The following is a 10,361-nucleotide window of genomic DNA, read 5'->3' as shown; positions in this document are numbered from 1 at the left end:
CTGCTCTGTACAGTGGCTCACAAAAGTACATCAGAATTGATAACTGGTGATGATTATCTGCTACATTGGAACAAAATTCTATAAACAAAAAGTGCTACAAAAAACAAAACAAATTTTTTAAAAAGTACTATAGCAAAAAATCACAACAACAACAACAACTAAAGAAATAAAATAAAATACCTAGTAGCTATACACTTACATATACCAGCTGTTTTGCTTTCTCTTTTTGTCTACAAGCACATGCGTGCTTTTTCAAAAGGCCATGCTGTAAAACATCAAAAAGGGTTATGGCTTCTTTAGAATAATGCTAAATATTTAGAAGATCCTGGAGTACAGCTCTGGCCCTGTTGTGCAGGGACACTGGCGACGGTGTAAAGGTGGGCATGAAATCTGCAGTGGGTGTGAAAAGAGGACGCCCAGGTCCACCAAGTCCAACTCCAGCGAGGTTACTAAGAGGCACCACTGCAGAACGTGGGACCAAGAGTGGATTCCCGTTGGTGCTTCTGCCAGCTCTTAATTTGGCTCCATCTTTAACATTTCCTGGTAAAGGGGTTCTGAAAAAGAACTATGAAGCACGGGTTGGGGTTGTTGATTTGGTTTCGGAGGTGTGCTGGGGACACTTGTTGAAGCCCCTCCAAGGCAACTCCTCATCCACTTTCTGACACCACCATAATCTTTATTCAACAAGTGCTCCATTTCGTCCTTTGGAACGTCCAGGATGCTCCCCATCAACTGCAATACTTCACGACGACGTTTGCCTTTTGTTATCTGGAAATGAGCGATTAGAAGGTTTCGCATGAGGACTTTGTCCACTTTTCCTTCTGCGCTGTTGACCAAAGTCGACAATTTCTGTTGTGCGTGGTCCAGCATTTCTTTTCGGAGCTCGTTTTGTTTTTTCAGTTCTGCCATCTGCTCTTCCTTGAGATCTAAGTCTTCTCTCAGCCTGGAAGCAGAATCCCACAGAGCATTCGCTTGATCCAAACGTTCCTGCAGTGATGTTACTTCTCCTTCTAGCTTTTCGGCCTTGTTCTTCCATTCAGCTATTGACTGTTTTTCTTTGGCTAGTTCAGCAGAATGCAGAGCTTTCTCTTCTTCTTGGAAGTGTTGAACCTCGTTTTCTCTTAGGATTTTTACTTTGGTCTCTTGAAAAATATCAGAATTCAGTGTTTGAGCGTCTCCTCTCTCTCCAGGCAACTGGGCTTTTAGTTCTTCAATAGTTTTCTGCAAGTTCTTAATTTCCTCCTCTCTTTCTAAAATTAACTGGCTATGCGCAGCATTCATCTGCTCATACTTGTACTTAAATTCATGCATTTCCTCCTTCTGCTCCTGTAAAGACTGAAGTAGTTGCATTTTATGCTGGTTTTGATTTTCAATTATATTCAGATGGTCTTGAATTTCATCTTCCAGATGATTTTTGACTATGTTCAGTTGAGATACCTCCAATTCTAGTTCTGTGATAGCATCAAGAGCTTCAGGCTCAGCCACTGGTGCAGCTTGATTGTGCTGTTCCGTAAGTATTTCCAGTTCTACTCGCAGATAGTTGTTTTCTGCTCTCATGTAGGTAAGACTTTTGTCCTTTCTTTCAACGGATTGCCTTAAAGTTTCATTTTCTCTTAAGGCCTGAGAACACTTATGTAAATCCTTTTGTAGTTGTGAAATTTTTTCTTCGAGTTTTTCAATAAAAACTTCTTTCTCATTTATGACTTGTGTCAATCGCTCCTCTTCTTCTATATAAGATGCCAAAATTTCCTCAGTTTCTTTTTCATCAGCAGTCATTTGCTCAATATTCTTTTTGAGTCCTGCTATTTCAAAGTCCTTCTCTTGATTGAGTTGAACTGCACATTCGTGTTTCAGCTTTAAGGCCGAGGTATTCCAATCATGTGCATTGGAGAGTTCCTGAATAGTCTGCCTGTGATTATTTGCTTCTTCCAACAGTCTTTTTTCTGCCTGGTGCAGTTTGGCTTCAGTCTCTTCTTTGTCTCTTTTGAGAGTCTCCGTGATAGTGTCTTTTTCTTGAGAGATTTGATTGTAAGCAGCAATAGATTCTTCCAACTTACGCCTTACATCGTCACGTGCTAAAATCAACATTTCATTTTCCGTCTTGAGTTCAACAGCAACTTTCGTTAAGTTTTCATTGAGCTGTTCCTCTTCAGAAAGATTTTGACTTAGGTTGCTAGCTTCAGCTTCTCGTTCTTTAGGCATGTCATCCTTACAATGACTGTTAGAGTCTTCATTCAGAGAGGTTCGATACTTACTCTTAAACCCAGACAGCTCCTCTTCAAGTTGTCTAATGTGATCCTTAAGCCCAAGGTTTTCCTGCTGGATGTTTGAACTATTTTTTTGTGACTGATTTAGCTGATCTACTAAATCTTCTACTTTTCCTTCAAGCTTCTGCTTGGTTAAATGCAAATCACTGAGGCTCCGTGCATTCTCAGTTAACTTCTCCTTCTGCACATGCAGCTCTTGGGATATGTTCATTTGCTCATCCTCAAGTTGATGAACTCTCTTTTTTTCATCATCTAGATCTTGTTCCAACTTCTTGATGACAAGGTCTCCTTCATTTTGTTGTTTTGATAGCTCATCTTGTATCAAAATCATGTGCTCTGTAGCTTCCCGATTCCGATGATCCAGTTCTTCTAACTCAGCCATCAGCATTTTCTTTTCATTGATAGTCTGATTCAGTTCTTCCTCCTTTGCCTTCAAGTGAAGTTTTAAGTCTAGTAATTGTACATTCAAATTCATGTCCGTTGAAGCTCTGTTTTTCATGACTTGATAGTCACGGCTCAGTTTTGACAGTGACATCTGAAGTTCCTCTTTTTCTTGACTCAATGATGACTTCTCTTTTTCTAGAGCTTCAACATGCATTTTAAGTTTCAGATTGTCTTCAGCAAGACGGTTATCCTGGTTTAAACCATTTAGTCTCACGATTTCCTTCTCCGCATCAGCCAGGGCTCGTTGAAGCCTGAACACTTCTTCCACTGCTGAATGCTGAGGAAGGGTTCTTCCCTTTTCTGCCACAGTAGAACTCTGCTCCCAAACTGAAATTTCATGCTGATGATCATATATGTCTGGACTTTGGTTTGGTTGAAGAGTCTTGATAGTATTTAGTACTTTGCAGATTTCACTTGAGTCAGAATGGTGCGTTCCCTGAGCCTCAGCAATCTGCCTCGAGTGGCCAACTTCAGATTCATGTTTTGCAACTTCAGTTGGTAATCCGTTTGTTTCTTGTTGTGATAAAATTATGTCACTAAAGTCCGTGTCATCATCACGAAAGGCTGAAAAATGACTACCGACCAGGGAACCGAACGGAGCCGGTGCAGTTGTTGTTGGTACACCACAAGCTCCCGAGCGTACTGATTGAGCAGCTGCCTGTAGTTGGAACATTTGATCTTGCAGTACAATCTGTCCTGCTTTAGGATGGCTGATCTCTACCTCTTTCTGTGGCAGTTGATTCTGGGAACTTACAGACTGATGGTTTATTTGTAGCTCTGATGCTTCATGCTTTTCTTCCAGGTCAGTACAGCACTTTTTCGGTCCTTCATTCTCACATCTTAGTGTGGAATCAGTAGTTTCCATTTCCTTTCTCGAACAATGATGTAAAGCTGCTTCTGGGTCTCCTAAGTCATCCAGAAGCATTTCCCTGTTGAAGGTGGAGCTCTGGCCGGTGAGGAAAGCCAAGCTGCTCCCCACCTGACCCAAGAAGTGGCCCAAGCCTGAGCCCAGGCCTCCAAACCAGGACCACATCGTGGCCACTTCAGTGATCCATCGGACCAGCTCTGAGAAGCGCGTCCATCACCATCCACTTCTCTACCCCGAACGTCCTCCGGCGTTGCCGGGGTCGATTATGACCCAAGCGCTCAGAATTCCTCAGAGCGCGGGGTTCCTGGGGCTCCACCAACACTAATCATCCCTTCCTGCCTGTAAACTCAGAAGCCTGTCCTGCGCTTTGACCAGGGACTGGCATCCAGTAGCACACTCACCCCCTGCAGGGCCTCTGCTTCTTCCCTGCACTTGCCTGTCAGCTATTGGCTCACAGGATTGGGCAGGGTTGGCTGGGAGGAGCTAGAGATCCAGGAAAGTGTCCCAGTTTGAGTCCCAAGGCAGTGTGCTGTGGAGCCAGGAAGAATCAATGTTGTAGATGAAATCCAAAGGTAGTTCACTGGACAGTTCCCTCTTGTCTGGGAGAGGTGGGCTTTTTGTCCCATTCAGTTGCATTCAGTTGACGAGGTGAGGTCTCGCTCCACATTAGAGAATGGAATCTATTTAACTAAAAGTCCCCGATTCAAAAGTAAATCTCACCCCATAACACCAGCACAGACACACCCAGAATAAAAGTTGGCCAAGTATCTGGGCATCGTAGCCCAGACGAGTTAACATATAAAATTAACCATCACAGAGTCTTAATCAGTCTCAGAATTCAAATTATAATACGGATTAAATTTCACTAAAGAACCATCTTTACCCTTTCCAAAAGTAAACTTTTGCTGTTAATCTATACATTTTCGAGTTCATTTTAATATTATTTGGTCCTTGTTGATTCTGATTGAAGTTTATTTAAGTGCTCAAAAATTCCGCTTAAATTTCACTTAAGAAAAATTTGTTTTAGAGCCAATAGGTTGATGTTCACTTCACCTATGGTTGTTTATCAGTGCCAAATATAATCCAGGTTTCAAGAGTACAGAGCGAAATAGAAAGTTGAGAAATTTTCTACTATGGAGTAACAATCCTAAATGTAATTCCCATACCTCTAAGGATCAGAAGGAGTTAAGATAAGGCCCTGCTTTCCAAGGTGTTTAAATTCCAACAAGTTAATGAGGAGGCAGTTTTGTAGAGTTGGGGACAAAGCAAAGAGAGGAAGCACGTGGGCTGTAACAGACAGACCAGTTGGGACCAAAGCAATTTTGGAGCTAAACTGACAGAATGCATTTATGAAACCTCTCTCACAAGCATGAGTTGAACAGTAAATGAGAACATAGTGTGTGTAGTTCTCACCTGATGGCTGGTGCAGAGAAAGTGGCCAACAAATGGAGCCTGCTGCCACTTTGTTCATATTTGCCTTTTTGTTTCCTTTAGGATCATTTTCCTTATTACCCTTTAGAAGGGGTTTGGGTTTGCTCCCATTACTCTCTTCCCAGAGCCCATATTCAGGAGACTCTTTTCCTTGAGCTGTTCTTTCTATATGTCTGTTCAGGAAACAAAACCCCAAGGTGGCAGAAATAAAATTTAAAAAAAAGGAAGAATTTTTGGAAAATTAATGGTTAAATAGATTCTGAGGATCATATGAATCACCTCATAATGTCTCTTGCCTTCAAGATAGAGCAAGTAGACATAATTACTCAGATTGCTATCAGAAACTAGTGACTGCATTTGTGTCCTGTGCTAGAAAAGGAAATCTTCTTGGTCCTTCTTATTCATCTCCAAATCTGAGAGAGAAGTCAGGCCTGTGTTAGTCAATGTCTCCTCATAAAAGACTAAAATAAAAATTTAAGCCCCTTTTAGCATCTGCTGAAGTGAGAATCCACGCTGTACCCCAGCTGTGTCTACTGTTGAAGAAGGCATCAACAATACCAAGTGTCCTTTTCTCCCTTTAGACCATTCCTCCTGTGTGTGTGTGTGTGTGTGTGTGTGTGTGTGTGTGTGTGTTAGAAGACTTTTTCATCACTTTGACAACATACCTGAGAAAATTAAATGAGTAAATATTTATTTTGGTTCAATTTCAGGCTCCATTGCTGTGGCCTGAAGTGAGGCAGATTACCATGGCAGAGAGCCTGGCTTCAAAACAGAGCTTCTCAACTCATGGAGATCAGGGAAATGGTGAGGGGAAGAGAGGACTGAGGAATATGATGTACCCTTCCAGGGAATCAACTCCAGTGGCCTACCCTCCAACTAGGCCCTACCGCCCACAGTTTTGACCAACTCCCGATAGTCCTGTCCAATCATGAACCCATCAGTGGATTGATCCACAGACGAGGTTAGAGCTCAGGATTCAATTCACCTTTCTGTAGAGTCCGTTCTGAATGCTGGTGGATTGGGGTCCAAGCTTTCAACACATGACCTTTGGGCAACATTCCAGATCCAAATTATAGCAGGGTGCCTCCTTCTCTTTAGGTGTTCTGTGTTTGTTTATTGTTTTAAATCACAAATAATGATCCTTTTTCAGTGTAAGACCTATCCCATTTGGCTTGAATCTGGTTCCAGTGGTTGTTGCTCCTCCTGCTGAAAGGCATTTCTGATCACTCAGATTCGGTCTTCTAGCATGGTTCACTCTGACCACAGCTGTTTGTCATTTTGTATTTCTATCTGAGAGAGATACCTACCTAGTGTATTCGAAACTGACCGTCCAAATAAAAGCATTTCTCTTCTTCTCAATATGTTTGGAATATTCCTGGAAACTATGGGGGATATGGAGGGAAAACCCTGGCTCATTCGCGAGCACACGTGACAAAAAGGATCCAGTAATCATAAGTGTATCCTTATACATATATTCAGTGCCCAAAAAGTACAAGGTATTGTGGTAGATATTGTGAACAACATAAAGCTGTGTTATATACATTTCCTGCTATGAAGTGCAATTGAATACAGTCAGTCAATGGAGAAGATGTTACATAGAGTGATCCTTGAAATATAATGCAAGGTCAGCCATTGACGACTGTGGTGGTGAGGATCTCATATGGGGGAAAAGACTAAGTAAGAAAGAATAAAGCCAGAAGTAGAGAGCCCTGAATAATGTGGCTTTGTTAAAACACAGTTGAAGGTTAAAGTAAGGAAAGCTTTTTGAGTCTATAAACATAGGGTGATAAATTCTATGCAAGATATTAAGTTTGTACTTCTTTTAATACCTCATGATTCATTCAAACATTTTCTTATAGATTTCAGTAGAATTTTTAAATCTCTTTAATATGGGCCTTGTCTCGTTTCTTTTTTTAAATTTTTATTGGTTGCTTAAGAAAAAATTACAATGATCTTGACATATCATATTTCATACATTTGATTCAAGTGGGGTATGAATTCTTATTTTTACCACGTGTACAGTTTGCAGGATCACATTGGCTGTACGTGCAGGTTTATACATACTGCCATACTAGTGTCTGTTATATTCTGCTGCCTTTCCTATTCCCTCCCTATCCCCCCTTCTGTCCCCTCCCCTCCCATAATCTCTCTCTACCCCAGCTACTGTAATTCATTTCTCTCCTTTTTTCCCCCCTTTCCCCTCACATCCTCTTCTATGTAATTGTGTGTAACAATGAGGGTATCCTTCCATTTCCATGAAATTCCCCTTCTCTCTCCCATTCCCTCCCACCTCTTGTCCCTTCTAATTGGTAGTCTTCTTTTCATGCTCTTCCAGCCTGCTCTGTTTTGAGTCCCCCTCCTTATATGAAAGAAGACATTCAGCATTTCTTTCCTAGGGATTGGCTAACTTCACTTAGCATAATCTCCTCTAATGCCATCCATTTCCCTGCAAATGCCATGGTTTTGTTATTTTTTAGTGCTGAGTAATATTCCATTGTGTACAAATGCCACATTTTCTTATCCATTCATCTATTGACTGGCATCTAGGTTGGTTCCACATTCTAGCTATTGTGAATTGTGCTGCTGTGAACCTTGATGTAGCTGTATCCCTATAGCATGCTCTTTTTAGGTCTTTGGGAATAGTCCGAGAAGGGGAATAGCTGGGTCGAATGGTGGTTCCATTCCCAGCTTTCCCAGGAACCTCCATAATGCTTTCCAAATTGGCTGCACCAATTTGCAGTCGCACCAGCAATGTACAAGTGTACCTTTTCCCCCCACATCCTTGCCAGCACTTGTTGTTGTTTGACTTCCTAATGGCTGCCATTCTTACTGGACTGATTTGGTATCTTAGAGTGGTTTTAATTTGCATTTCTCTGATTGCTAGAGATGGTGAGCATTTTTTTCCGTGTATTTTTTGATTAATTGTGTATCCTTCTCTGAGAAGTGTCTGTTCAGGTCCTTGGCCCATTTGTTGATTGGGTTGTTTGTTTTCTTAATGTTTACTTTTTGAGTTCTTTGTGTACTCTGGATATTAGGGCTCGGCACATTTGTATCTTTAAGAATTGTCATAATCAATGAAATGTTCCGCACACGTTTGTAGGAAGATTAACATAACACTCCAGTGACAATACAGTAGTAGAAGGATTGATTTGGACTGAGAAGTTGTTCAGTGAATGATATATTACCCATAAATTTGAATTCTCATTATCATAAAGAAGCAAGGTGGAAATAAGAATTTCTTTAAGAGAGTGTTGGGTCTATGGCTCAAGTAGTAGCTCGTTCACCTAGCATGCGTGAGGCATGGGGTTTGATCCTCAGCACTACATAAAAAAAAAAATAAAATAAAATAAAGATGTTGTGTCCACTAAAGGCTAAATAATAAATATTTTTAAAATAGAATTTAAAATAATAGTCCATAAATGTTATGTACAAACTGTGAAAGTAGATTCGTCAACAGATTAATTGTCTGCCTCGAACTAGAATCAGTTGCCTACTGATTTGCCTGGATGATGTTCTCAATTCTGTTTTTTTTTTTTTTTTTTTTTTCTTTCATTCCACTGGGCAAACATCTGCCGGGCTTTCTTGATGGCAACATAGTGATTACTGAGCTCCACCCTATTAGAAATACAACTAGTTTTCAACTCATGAAAGTCTATAAAAGCCACTTTTTTAGAAGTCTCTAAACTTTGGAACTATTCAATGATACTCTATTTTTGCCAGCAATAAACAATATATATATATATATATATATATATATATATATATATATATATTTTAATGTAAAGGGCAAGGTATTGAACAGACACTTCACAGAAGAAGCAATACAATCAGTCAATAAATATATGAAAAAATGTTCAACTTCACTAGTAATGAGAGAGATGCAAATCAAAACTACTCTAAGATTTCATCTCACTTCAATCAGAATGGCAATCATCAAGAATATAAGCAACAGTAAATGTTGGTGAGGATGTGGGGGGAAAAGGTACACGTATACATTGCTGGTGGCACTGCAAATTGATGCAGCCAGTCTGAAAAGCAGTATGAAAATTCCTCGGAAAACTGGGATCGGAAGCACCATTTGACCCAGCTGTCCCACTCATTGGTTTATAACTAAAGGACTTAAAATCGGTATACTAAAAATTCATTAAATTTCATTTAAATTAATACAATTTAACAAAGTCAATTTAAATAACATTTAATATAGATTAAATCATTTAATATGAACTATATAATAAAAATATTAATAAGATTAATTTTAATAAAAATCCACTTAGTGGTTTTAGAAACTACAGGTATCAGAGAAATATTAGCTATATATTCTACTTTTGTCTGCTCTCTCATTTTGCCTAACTTAAGCTAGAAACTTTTGTTTATCTTTTATCTTAATTTACCAAGATAAAAATGGGAAGACAAAACACCCAGTAGCTACACACATCAGCTTTTCCTTTGTTTTTTTCTAAATTTTGCCTTAACATTTACATTATTTTATCCAGTATCCAGGTATTTTCTTATGTTTTTATGTTAAAAGCATATGCCGTTTGATTTCAATCTCTTTTCAAATACATATATCTAAAATCCCTGTTGCTTCTGCCATTATAGTATTTTAATTTAATTCCATCTTGATTTTTGCTTTAATCTAACAATTATTTGGAATTGTTTCTATGGCCCTAATTTCATTGTATATGGAATTTTTTTTTTTTTTTTTTTTTTTGAGGAGTCAAAATTCTTCTAATTTTAGATGCACAAGGAATTGCAGCCTGTGTGATAACACCTTTACGGAATTGGCTGGCGTTTTCATTGTGGTCTAGGGCATGGTAAATTTTGGTGGCTGTAGCCTGTGTGTTTGAACATGATATGTAGTTTTGTGTGCATGGTACAACTTCTTGGTATAGCTCCTCAGTCAGGCTTCTTAAGTGCATTACACAGCTCTTCTCTATCCCTCCCCCCTGCTTGTTGGTGGTTCCTTGTTTGGGTTCTGAGAGAGGGATGTTCAGTTGATGCCTTTTATTCTGCAGGGTTTCCCATGTTTTTGCTCTATGTACCCCACGGTGTGGTACCCCAGATAACTATCTTATTGTTGTCCTGTGCTCTGTGATCCCTGGTATGTAATACTGAAAGCATGAAGCAGCCTGTTACCTCTCAGCTTCTGCAAGTGAACTGTTTCCTTGCACGTTCTATGTTTGCTTTTGTCTTTTCAACTTGATCTACTCTTTCATAATCTATTTTTGTGTTCAGTCCTTGAAATTCTCATTCTTATTTTGGATCACTGAGCATTTCAAATGTCCTTTTCTAACTTCTATGAGGATTTGGTGGTAGAAGGAGAAAGAGAGGTGAAACATGCTCATTTTCAG

The 10,361-nt window shown here is 39.6% G+C and overlaps 1 pseudogene; it reads right to left on the bottom strand.

The window, feature by feature from the left end:
* Positions 1 to 307: 307 nt before the first annotated feature.
* The window catches only part of LOC144250092 (thyroid receptor-interacting protein 11 pseudogene), a 31,850-nt pseudogene continuing 21,796 nt past the window's right edge, over positions 308 to 10,361 (bottom strand).

The sequence above is a fragment of the Urocitellus parryii genome, chromosome 14 (assembly GCF_045843805.1).
Source record: "Urocitellus parryii isolate mUroPar1 chromosome 14, mUroPar1.hap1, whole genome shotgun sequence".
Lineage (NCBI taxonomy): Eukaryota > Metazoa > Chordata > Mammalia > Rodentia > Sciuridae > Urocitellus > Urocitellus parryii.
The sequence above is the reverse complement of the archived record's forward strand: the minus strand, read 5'-3'. Positions and strand labels throughout refer to the sequence as shown.